This window comes from Lathamus discolor, chromosome 2 (genome assembly GCF_037157495.1).
Source record: "Lathamus discolor isolate bLatDis1 chromosome 2, bLatDis1.hap1, whole genome shotgun sequence".
In the NCBI taxonomy this organism is placed as follows: Eukaryota; Metazoa; Chordata; class Aves; order Psittaciformes; family Psittacidae; genus Lathamus; species Lathamus discolor.
This window is the reverse complement of record NC_088885.1, coordinates 82,247,912-82,260,823: the sequence shown is the minus strand read 5'-3', so window position 1 is coordinate 82,260,823 and position 12,912 is coordinate 82,247,912.

Here is a 12,912-nt window from a genome sequence, read left to right as displayed (position 1 = left end):
CACTGAGCTGCTAATGGAGTAGCATCCATGCCAGGTGTTTGAGTCTATCCAATACAAGACAGAATTATGGTTTTACCTGACTAGTGATATAGCTACTCTGATATACTATAAATGTGAAACCTAGTGTCCTGGTCCAAGGTCAATTTGTATAGTTTCTTTCTATCATCCTTCAATCTCATTTGAGGATGCAGTTCTCTACTTCTTACTCTGGAAGTGTCACAGTTTACCAACAATAATTGTATGCTATCAGGAGCTAGACATTTTGTAACTAGGCAGTGGGAGATTGAGAGACACTGATGCAGTGCTCAGACCTTGTCTTTGTCCCTGGGCAAGCCACATCAAAGAGTTTTTAGCCTGGTATGGATGAACCTAGGCTTTTAAACAAGACAACCTAATTGGCTGATCTCTTTGGCTGAAATAGAAAGGCAGCAGATATTGAGACCTATTTGTGCGGATTTCATTTTGCAAATGAGAACCTGTCATTCTGAAAAATAAAAAGAGCAAAAGATGTTTGTAGAGCCTGATATTTGTAATAATCAATTTCACCTGTAGTTAGTAAGAACTGCTATTGATTTCTCTGAAAATTCAAGCTTTGAACATTTAATCCTATTATTCTATTATTCTGAAGCAGGCATTAGTAAATTCAATGTAAGTTTAGTTGGAAGCCTTTGTGTTCTCTTCGTGCATGTGGGAGCCACGTTTGTTTCAGTACTTGGCTTTTTATCTGTTTTGTGCATCCCCTGGGTAATACTGTTTCAGAATACACAGAAAGAAATTAAATGTCCCTTGTCAAGTAGTTTGTTCTGCAGATACAAGTACATTCTTAACATGAACTAATGCTCATCCTCCCACTGAAACTATTGGCTAGTATGCCCCTTAAAAAAATAGCTGCAGACATTCTTTTACTCTGTTTTTCTCAGGAAATGAAGCTTATGTATTTGCATGATTTATTCGTCCATCTGTCTATCACCCTATCCCTGCTACCTACTCTTTGTTTAATTTATTGACCAGATTCAGCCAAACTTGGCAAGGTGAAAGCCATTTCAAATATAAATAAATTCTGAGATTATAAACATTAGTCAATGAGCAGAGCTGCAGTTACTGCAGTGGAAGATGAAGTCATTGTTTTTCTCTTCAGCTAGAGAGAATGGTGAATGCAATTTGTGCACCTCACAAGGATGTGTAATACTTCACCTTCATTTTCTATGGGTCCAGCAGCTGGAGAGAGATTAGGTTCACTAGATCCATGGCAATATATACTTTGATGGAAAGCTACATGCACTTAATTTGAACCTATCTTTTTTCCCAGCATTTTCTCTTTTATACCAATTTTAATTCTAGGTCATCAGGCAAATAAAAAGTGCAATTTTTTGCTATTTGGAATATAGAAAAGTGGTTTGCTTGTTTGTTGGGTTTTTCTTTTATGTTTTTGTTTTCCCTTGCTGGTTAGGATTCAGGAAAGTGCTATTTATGTATGCCATTTCTTAACGAAAATCTGTGGAATTCAGATTTATTGTTCTACATATTATTAATATTTCAGATATAATCTATATACTGTCATATAGATCATGTCCCTACAATACATAATAAATAAAGCAGACACAGCTCAGGTTATAGTGTGTGCAAGGAACAACACATTCCCAAAGGTCAGGTTTAGGTGTAGCTACCCCATTTGAACGAAAAAATAAAAATGGATGTCATGACCTGGCGCCATGGTCATAGAATGCTCCTTGGCATATTCTTCTTGTAAACAGAGAAACAGACTTAGGAACTAGAAGATATTTCTTAAAATATTCAACAAATAATGGAATTACATTCAGACACTTTTTTTTTTTTTTTTTAAGTGTCAGAATTTCCTGTCATTACTGGATAGTAATAACAGGAAAGTCAGATAAGTAGGGTTATTTTACATATTTACTAACTGGAAATATATCAGTTGACTTAAAGTTTTGTCATATTATTGTAATGATACAGGCACTGGACAATAATGAGTCATTATCTTGTAACTGTACTGAAAAAATCTGTTCTTTTCCATAACATATGAAGTCATTCCCATGCCATTACAGTAAATGCAATGTTAAGGATATTTAGATTGCATTGGGTCTGAAATATCTTGATTAAAAGCAATAAATTGTATTATTATAGTAATTTTAACAGTGTTCAGTGAAACATGTATTTACTGTAAATAACTTAATTTCATTCATTGTTAACATATTAATTTAATATGTATATGTATAACTTCTTTTTTCTCTCTGCCAAATATAAAAAATAAAGTTCAGTTCCAGAATGGAATTTTGCTAATAATGGGCATACGGAAGAAAAAATTATTCTTTTTCTCGACAAAGTTAAAACCCCACATTATTAATTGAGTAGAAGAAAAAACACTTCAGTGAAGTAACTTTGGCAATATTTATGCTCATCATATTCCTATTTTGTTTTTTTTTTTAATATTTATACATGTATGCAATAGGGATGAAATCATCAGGGATGAAATTTAACGTAGTTTTGTTGAAATCTGTATTTCTCTGGGCCAAACCAATTTGTGCACCTATGCAAGAAAAGTATTTAAATTTTACTGAGAAGTTTTCATCCGCACTGTAAACTAAACTACCTTTCCATGTGGAAACAGTGACAGAGGATCTTTCCCTTCAGATTACATAATGATCAACTGAAATCATCCTATGAGGACCTCTTAAAGGTATAGCTCTATGTCACAAAGAGTCCAGAACAAATACCTCTAAGTAAGAGGCTAGATCTGAACTACTATCTAGTCAAAGCGCAAGTTTGGAGATATATGTAATAGGACTCTTAGCCACCAAACTCCACAAAATAGGGACTAAACTGTAGGGAATCAGCTCTAATGAGCCTTACATTTACTCCTGCCTTCTGTCAGAGTGAGTCTTACACTGCTTTCCTGTGGTTCTGTGTTTTACTTGCAATTTTCACCATGTTTTTACTCCTAAACAGACCTTTCGCTTCCCCTGAAAGAGCTGCACTGTGATAAACAACATCTGGCAACAGGGTGACTTTGGCCTATGTACATGGAAACTTCGCAGGGAAACATACAATAAAAATTTAATGCCCTATAGAAGTTACATGTCCACTAAGATTAGAAACTAATTGTGACCCTTCCTTTTATATAAAGGACGAAGAATACGTGGAATGAGTTTTGATATGCCTCATTACATATGCAACTTAAGCAAGGATAGGATATAGGGAATCTAAACAGCCAAAACCACGATCAGCACTCTCACCTGATTCACAGTCACACTCGTCTTATCAGGGAAGCTCCTATGGCAATAATGAGCCCATTTTTCACAGCAGGCTGAGACACACATCTCAATAACCGAAGCCATAATCAATCAACACATGTACAAAACACAAAAGCAACAAACAAACAAAAACAAAACTATGAGAGAAAGTAATGAAGATAATAATCAAAAATCATTTGGCAAACTCAACCACAGCACTGTATGCAAGAGCCACCTGACTTATTTTTATATGTTCTGAGGAAAAAAGCAGTGTAGGATTCAAGATGCAGCGTTGTTTTTACCATGATTTTAACTCGCCAAGTGGTCTCAGCATTTCAATTCCATCTTCGAAAACCTAAAGTGGAATTTGATCAAATGCCAAATAGATTTTCAAATTGCTGTTATGAATCATGAAAGCATTGCTCAATTTGGGACCCTCTGTGTATATTCATCTTCAGTTCTGTCTCTGCAAATTCTGTGCTGCTGTTTGAGAACAGTGGGCCACTCAAAATTAAAAGAGCACACACTTGTCTTTGCTGTGTATACTGACAAAAGCACTGATTCCTAGCTTTACAGAAATGCTCCTTAAACCACAACATAAATCTAAACCTATTTTTTTGATGTTAGCTTTTGTAACTAAAAGGGGAAAGAAAGGAAAGGGGAAAAGAAAGGGGAAAGGAAAGGGGAAAGAAAGGAGTGGGCAAAGGAGAAAGGGGAAAGGGGAAAGGGGAAAGGGGAAAGGGGAAGGGAAAGGAAAGGGGAAAGGAAAGGAAAGGAAAGGAAAGGAAAGGAAAGGAAAGGAAAGGAAAGGAAAGGAAAGGAAAGGAAAGGAAAGGAAAGGAAAGGAAAGGAAAGGAAAGGAAAGGAAAGGAAAGGAAAGGAAAGGAAAGGAAAGGAAAGGAAAGGAAAGGAAAGGAAAGGAAAGGAAAGGAAAGGAAAGGAAAGGAAAGGGGAGAGGGGAGGGCAGAGGATAGGATAGGAGAGGAGTGGAGAGGAGAGGAGAGGAGAGGAGAGGAGAGGAGAGGAGAGGAGAGGAGAGGAGAGGAGAGGAGAGGAGAGGAGAGGAGAGGAGAGGAGAGGAAAGGGGAAAGCTTTTCCTCCAACTTCTTGGTACCCAATGAAGTTAGTCGCTTGGATGTAATACAAGGAAAATTATGACAATGTGGAGTCCTTGTGAAAGTCTCACTCAAAGAAAATATAGTTCCAGGACTATCCCAAATAGTATTAGGAGACAGAAAACAAGATGCTGGATTCCAACAGAACTGGTATGGACTGTTAGGGTAATGGTATATTACTTCCATGCTGCGCAGAATTCCCACTGCTAGAGAAGTTCATAAATTAGAATAAACTCTTAAAATCTCATCATTTTCTCAACATATTCCTGAAAGCAGGCATGCCAGGTGGAGAAATCAACCTATAAACATCATAGTGTGAATTTGTAAAATGCAGTCTATACATCAATAAAATTAATTTAACAGTGCTGTTCCAAGAAAATTAAACAAAAAACTTGGCCTCTATCCCAAATGAGCGAAATTCAAGGTATACTCAGGAAAATCAATAAGGCAGTTAGAAAGCTTTTGGAAATAGCTACATTGGTAACAAAACACACAATTACTGGCAGTAAGATTTGATTTGCAGAATGTAAAACTTTGCAGAAATTTCTCAACATCAGAAACATACTGTATTAGGTAAAAAAGGCATAGGGATTTGCATACATTTGGGAGAAAAGTGAATGAGGGAGTGTGACACAGTAAAACTAACACGTCTGCACAAGAAATTTTAATCTTTGAACTGTAACAGTTTGGCATGGATTCAGACTTGAAGATTAAAATTAGCTAAATGCTATTGTGATCACCCAAAATGAATCCAAAAAGACTGTATGTGACTGTGTCCTGGGTTCAGCTGCAGCAATTTTTCTCCTTCCTAGTACAGTGCTGTGCTTCGGCTTTAGTCTGAGAACAAAGCTGATAACACATCAATCATAGAATCATAGAATCAACTAGGTTGGAAAAGACCTTTGAGATCAAGTCCAACCATTACCCCAGGACTGCCAAGACCATCACTAAACCATATCACTGAAGGCCTCATTTACAAGGTTTTTGAACATTTCCAAGGATGGTGATTCCACTGTTCCAATGCCTGATTGCCCCCACTGTGAAGAAATTTTCCCTATTATCCAATCTAAATCTCCCCTGGTGCAGCTTGAGGCCATTACTTCTTGTCCTATCACTTGTTACTTGGGAGAAGAGACAGACCTCCACCTCACTGAAATCCCCTTTCAGGTGGCTGTAGAGATAAGGGCCCCCCTGAGCCTTCTCTTTTCCAAACTAAACAATCGCAGTTCCTTTAGCTGTTCCTCATGAGACTCCAGACCCTTGACCAGGTTTGCTGCCCTTCTCTGGACCTGCTCCAGCACCTCAATGTCTCTCTTGTAGTGAGGGGCTCAGAGCTGAACAGAGTATTCAAGGTGTGGCCTTACCTGTGCCAAGTACAGGGGGATGATCACTGCCCTGGCCCTGCTGGCTACCCTATTTCTTATACAGGCCAGGATGCAGCTGGTCTTCTTGGCCGCCTGGGCACAAGGTGTCTCATGTTCAGCTGTCAACCAGCACCCTCAGGTCCTTTTCAACTAAGCAGCTTTCCAGCTATGCTTCCCCAAGTCTGTAGCATCGTATGAGGTTGTTGAGACCCAAATGCAGGACCCAGCACTCTAGATTAGCTTTGAAGAATATGAATCTTTGTGATCTCTGACAGCTGATCAGGTATCAGGGCTGCTAATAACACTCAGAATATTTCCAATATTCAGATTCTGTTTTGGTGTAAGCTTAATGACCACTAATATGTAGCTTAAGAAGTCTTTTTGGTATTGCTCATTCACAATTCTTCAGGTAAATAGCATTACTTAAATACAATGTATTTTCATTCTTCCATGAAAATATTTGGAGGAGAGGAGGAAGTCATATCTGCAAAAACATTTAGGAGTCCTTGAATATGAATCCATTATATTTTAAAATGTATATTAATATTTCATATCTGAATGTAGTCATGGTGGCAAAAGTAGTTATAATAACAATTCAAACTTCTTTTTTCAATAGCTCCATTTTCAGCGGGTGCAGAAAGTGGAGAGAATGGGAGAATGAAAAGCTTTGTAACTGCATCCTATTACTTTTGTCATATGGTGCAGTAATAGTGTGGGAAGGAAGATAGCCATTGCTTCCTAAATACAACTCACCTTACCCTTTACTTTCACTTCCAGCAAATCAATCTTACTAAGTTACATAAAATGTAATAAGTGCTAGGCTTTTTACACAAGTGGAAAGGATGGCAATTGTCTCAGAGAATTTACTTCCTACTGTGCTTATTTCCACTGAAGTTAAAACAAAATTGATTCAAAAATAAAAAGTGGGATAATAGAAAAAAGGACAGGAAACATGAATACCAAACAGAAAACATTTTGAAAGTTGAGAAGCTATGTGGGGAGAGAAAAACAAAGTGTAAGAGGAAGTAGTAATCTATATGTAAATAATAATCATCATACTGTCACTAACGACAACAAATAAGACAAACTTGCCTGCATCTCAGAATTCGCTCCAGTAAGAGATGAGGCAGGAGAGCTGTTCTGAGGCTTCCCTTCCTTGGTGTTTTCTTCACTATCATGTGGGTAAGTTGCATCCTGCATAGCATCTGGGTGCTCTGCAGTCTCATATGTATCTGTTTTCACAAGGCTATCTCACTATCTTGCAGCTAGGAAACAAAGTGCAACAAAGCCCCTGAAAGTTGAAAAAATTGTACCCTTAAGAGTGGCTGTCCTCATCATTTAGGCTCACTGGAACCAGCAGGGAAATATACTTCCAGATGGTTGCCCAAGTATCTTCTACACAGAGTGAAGAGAGTGAGGTGGGAGAAGAAACAGCAGGCACAGAGAAGATGTTGGCAGCAGGGTGCACAGTAAGTGGGTCTTCTGTGCTGAGTTGCAGAATCCTGGATTTTGGCATTGTTACTGAAGATAGATCAAAGGCATACCTTTGTTTTCAAGTCAGAAAGGAATGTATGTGGAGTGCTTAGCTCTCTTAAAGCAATATTCAGGAAGCTATCTGAATTTCTAACAATGCAAGTTTCTGAGGACAATTTGGACTAGTAACTTTTAGGGGTGAGGTATAGTCCCTCTTATTGGGGGTAGAACAAGAAAATTATGCTCATGTGAGGTACATTTCATGCCATTTTTAAGACTTAGCCTGGAATAGATAAATTTATATAAATTATAAAGCTCAGGAAAGCTAGAAAAAACAGTTCTTCATCTCATTCTTCATAAACTGCTATTGTGCTAGGAAGAGATACAACACAATAAGCTACAAAGCAATAAGAATTTAATTTCCTTTTTCTAAATTCTCCCCTTTTTGGCAACAGAATTTGTTATTTCTCAACAACATAATCCATTCTGTGGTCTTAATAACATATGCTTCTATGCCAGCATGATATTATGAAAATGACTTACTGTTTCAGTAGGAGCTGCAAACATGCAGCACCTCTGAAAATCCATCTGGTTTTTAACCTTAGAAGGAGAAACAAAGTGCCCACTGCTGAGCTACTGCAAATAAAATATATACCACCTAATTAATTAGAAGTCTACCTGCTTTAAAGTACAAAATTAGGGCCTCTATGTGGTATAAAACCCCAATCAAATTAATTGATTATGTGGTATAAAACCCCAATCAATTACCCCAATTAATTTTTACTATACAGTATCAGTATTGTGCGTTAAAAACTCTCTCATGGATGAGGTTTGCATTCTGAATGAATAACCCCCCTTTTTCATACAAGTGTCACAGAAAGGAGCATGACAGGAGGAAAAATATGAATATTTTTGTCTAAGCGAGATGGCTTTTTATTTTCAGTGGAAAGGAGTTATTCATTATGCAGTCACCTTAGAATATGATTGAGTGTATAAAGGTTATGACCTGATTATTTTAAGTTGGCAGTGGAAACATATGCTCCCAGGGAATATTCAAAGCATCCACGTCAGAAGCCTAAAGTTTCCCTATGACTACTTGTTCACTTCCTCCTACACTCTTCAACCTCATCCAGTTTTCAAGGAGGAAGCAACTGAAAAGCTAAAACAACTGTCTGTGACAGAAACATTTCAGTCATCCTTGCTTCATGATGTATAATTCAGAATATTCATCAAAAGTTCTTCTGAAATACCTGCAAGATCCATCAAAAGGTCTCTAAGAATACCTATATAATTGTTGGGAACTGCGTCTTTAAAGTTTGCTGTACTGTCATGAAGTGGAAAAACTGCTGCGCTACACAGTGCCAATCAAATAGAAATCCTTTGTCAGTGTTAACAAAGGGATTCTCTGTCATCATCTGGCTATGGAGTTATTTCTGATAATTCAAATATGATTTGAACTAAAAAGCTTAAAAATAATCTGCGGAGCTACAGATTAATTTTAATCTGGGATTCCATAATCCAGTCACACAAAGGGTTACAGTATCTTAATTCCTCTTAGAATCAGAATCATAGAATACCAGGTTGGAAGGTACCGCAAAGATCATCTAGTACAACCTTTCCTGGCAAAAGCATGGTCTAGAGAAAATGTCCTACCATCCTGTCCAATCAAATTTTAAAATGTGTCCAGTGCTGGGGAAATCCATCTCTTCTCTCTGGGCTGAACAAACCCATTTCTCTCAGCTGTTCCTCATATGTCAGGCTTCCCAGTCCTTTCATCATCTTTGTGGCCCTTCTCTGGACCCTCTCCAGCCTGCCCAAAAGTTTTTTGTATAGCGGGGACCAAAACTGAACACAGTATCCCAGGTGTGGCCTCACAATCACTGAGTAGAGTGAGATAATGACTTTACCTCTGCTGGTGATGCTCTTTCTGATGTGATCCAGCATCCTCTTGGCTTTCTTTGCTGCAGCTGCACACTACTCTCTCATATTGACCTTGTCCACCAAGGCCCCCAGGTCCCTTTCCATAAATCTGCTCCCCAGACAGAGAGATCCCAGCCTGTGCTGTACTCTTAGGTTACATTTCTCTGAAGAAAGGCCTTACACTTGTCCTAATTGAACTTCATAAGGTTCTTGTTAGCCCACTCTTCCAGCCTATCCAGGTCAATGTTAGAACAGCCCATATACAATACTGTCCTAACAGATTCAGAAAATAATTGCCCCAGTTACTCATGCACATACTTAATACCTTAGCAAATACTCAGGCCTCAGAAATCAGAAACAAAGATTCAGTCCCTTTGAATCCCCAAACAAGACAAATTATAGCAGCCCATCTTGTTTTTCTGTTTAAAATAGCACTGATTTTGCCTCCAAAGACAAAATTAATGAGGAAAAAAACTATCACTCCTTAGGAGAGGAAATGTTCCAGTCTGAGAATCTGATCCTCATTTTCAACACTCTAACAGGTAAACAATAAGATTTTTCTTGAATACTGGATTTGTGAGGCAACATTTTTGTAGGGGGCTACAAAGGTTGTTCCTGCAAGAAGCTGCTGGAAGCTTCCTCTTTGTCAGATAGAGCCAATGCCAGCCAGCTCCAAGATGGACTTACTGCTGGCCAAGGCCAAGCCCATCATCAACAGTGGTAGCATCTCTGGGGTAACGTGTTTAAGAAACAAAACAAACTGCCCAGGTAAAACTGCAGCCAAAAAGAGGAGTGAGAATATGACAGCAACAAATCTGAAGATATCAAGGTCAGTACAGAAGGAAGAAGAGGAGAAGCTCCAGGCACCAGAGCAGAGATTGCCTTTCAGCCCATGGTGCAGTGTTGTGTTAGACTGTCCTCAGTGGACTAGATATCCATATGCAGCCTATGAAGGACCCCATGACAGAGCAGGAGGATGTCCAAAGGAGCCTGTGACCCAATGAAGAGCCCATGCTGTAACAGGCAACTAGCAGAAACTATAGCCTTTCATGAAGGCTCAAATATTATCTTTCTGAGAAGCCAAGAAATGTAAGTCATAATGGCATTTTTAGTATGACATCAACATCTCAGATCAAGTCCTACATGTGTTGAAGTCATACATGTATTGAAGAAAGAGTTCAATGGGAAAAGAACCTCTCACATGTCCACAGGCAGTGATGCAATCTCTTACAATGTGCATTGCTTTAAGTGGTGTTACACAAAAGTAAAATAGCTAATGACTGGGGTGGTGTTTCTTATTAACATTATTTCTGGCTAAAATAATTAAAAACATTCACAAAACACATAATTATACAGACTCCCTTTGATATCAAGGTGCTGCACTTCAGAGGTCCATAAGTAATGTTAAAGTCCTGGAGGTAGACTTAATATCAATGCAAAGACACATTTTTCTTTGGAATTTTTGAATACTAATTTGCCTATTTTTATAATTTTATTTTGAGTGAAAATAATTGCATTGATTTATTTTCACTGCATGATTTTATGCCACTTTACAATAGTAAAGTTGTATGTCATTTAAGAACTGTCATTTTTACCACAGAAAAGAAGTATTTATAACCCAGCTGTTGAGAGCTGACAATTTTTGAATTTTGAAGTCTAAAATGCTTCTTAGACAAACATACTCATCTTTCACACATTTCAGTCACATTTAGATTTTTGTAAAGAAACAGAATTTCAGCAGCATAAAAAGCGGAACTTATTATAGAATCGTAGAATGGGTTGGGTTGGAAAGGACCTTAAAGATCTTCTAGTTCCAACACCCCTGCCATGGGCAGGGACACCTTCCACTAGCGCAAGTTGATTAAAAACCCATTCAACCTGGCCTTAAACACTTCCAGGGATGGGACAACCACAGCTTCTCTGGGCAGCCTGTTCCAGTGTTTCATCACCCTCATAGCGAAGAATTACTGATCTTGGTCCAGAGGGTTTCTAGCCTTCATTGCTGGATAGGCTATAGAGTCTATATGCAGAGAGCTATAGAGGATATATGCACAGCGTAAAGTGGAAGCATATTAAAAAATATATACTTGTCTTCAAAAAGATTTGAGATTTATCAAACACATGACTGTAGAATGACAAACACTTCAACAAATTTTCTTTCTTGTATTATGTATCAATGAAATTGAGAAGCTGGCAGCTCAGAACTACCATTTTTTTTTTTAATTGTATCTCTTTGAGGTATCTTTCTCATCATTACTGGGAGAGAAGATAAGGTGAGTAGTGAAAAAATATCAGTAATGATTTTTTAAACTATCTGGCACAAGCTGTAAATGTACCGCCCTTAGCCTACATTTCTTATTCAAACTGATTGTGAGCTGAGGAACTTTATCGACAGAATGTCACAGGGAATAAAACCACATGAAACACCCTGGTGCAGGACTCATATTGCGGATATTTTTATGGTAGTTTTAAACATAAACAGGCATAGAGCTGTACCTAAGATGCCTGGCTTATGAATGCCCTGACAACATGTGCAGTTGTTTAGCTCATCACAGTGGTTTTAAAAATCCAAACATGTTTTATTCCTCAAAAATATTTCAAACATGTTTCTGATAGTTGTACTTGTGTTTCCTTTCTTCACAGAAGTGTAGAAATACCAGCCATAAAGTCGAAGACCCTACTCTGAAAGCTTAGAGCTTAAGATCTTTTATATATATATAAAATCAAAACCAATATTTGCCTCAATTTACAGAAAGGCAACTAAAGATGAAGCAACAAAGGAACATGTTTTCAACACGTGCAAAGAGGATGTAATAAGGTAGGGCAACTACCAGTGTGGGGGTGACTGAACAGAAATAGTTAATGAAATGGTTCCAGGCATTATCACCCTGGAAGGGCTTAAGCCTTGGGAACCATAAAGAGACCAATGAAGTGTCAAGATCGGTTAGCAAAACAAAGCAGGCGGTTTGCAAGATAAAGCAGGATGTGCAACTCAAAGACAGACCAAACTATGTAAATATTTGTAACCCTTAGTAGTTTTGCTTAATCAGGATGACAAGTAAGAGAGTGGAAAGTTACTGCTTAGCACTTAGTTGGCTATAAAAGGGACGCGAGAGGCACAATAAAGGTCTTCAGATTTCACCAGAACTGGAGTCCGTCTTTGATACACCACACCAGTGCACTGAAAATTAATCCAGATCTTTACAGTCACGTATTTTTCATTACAAGCTTCATTTGTGAACAGCTATTTTTGTGGCAGATTTAAAATTAAGCATTCTTTTAACGTAAACTTCAGAAATGGAACCTTTAACAGAAAAAGGCTTTCAAACACTTTTACTGCAACATAGCATTTAACTGTATATTCCACACTGGGAAGTAGCCTAATCTGAGGGAACATTCTCTTATTTCTCTTAGTTATGACGATGACATTGTCATAGCAACAGATTGTTCACTGGTTTAGCTGTTGGTTTACTGTAAACCAACAGTGAATGACTGAATAGAGATGAGAAAGCTGCTGCTGTCCAGTAAACTGGAATTATAACTGCTATCATTTTAAACAAAGAAACAGTGTTCTGAATTTCCTCACAGGTATAAAACTATTTCCTAATAAGGCATGATACACACATTCTAACTAAAGTATGAGGAGAATGAGAAGTATTAACCCCAGTTTTCTGCTATTACAATACAGTAGTAGAATGTATGAGTGTGACTAGGCTTTTGTATTGAATTCTGTAGTCTGAATTTATCTTCTTAAATTTAATTTAAATTTTAATTAATTAATTTAAATTA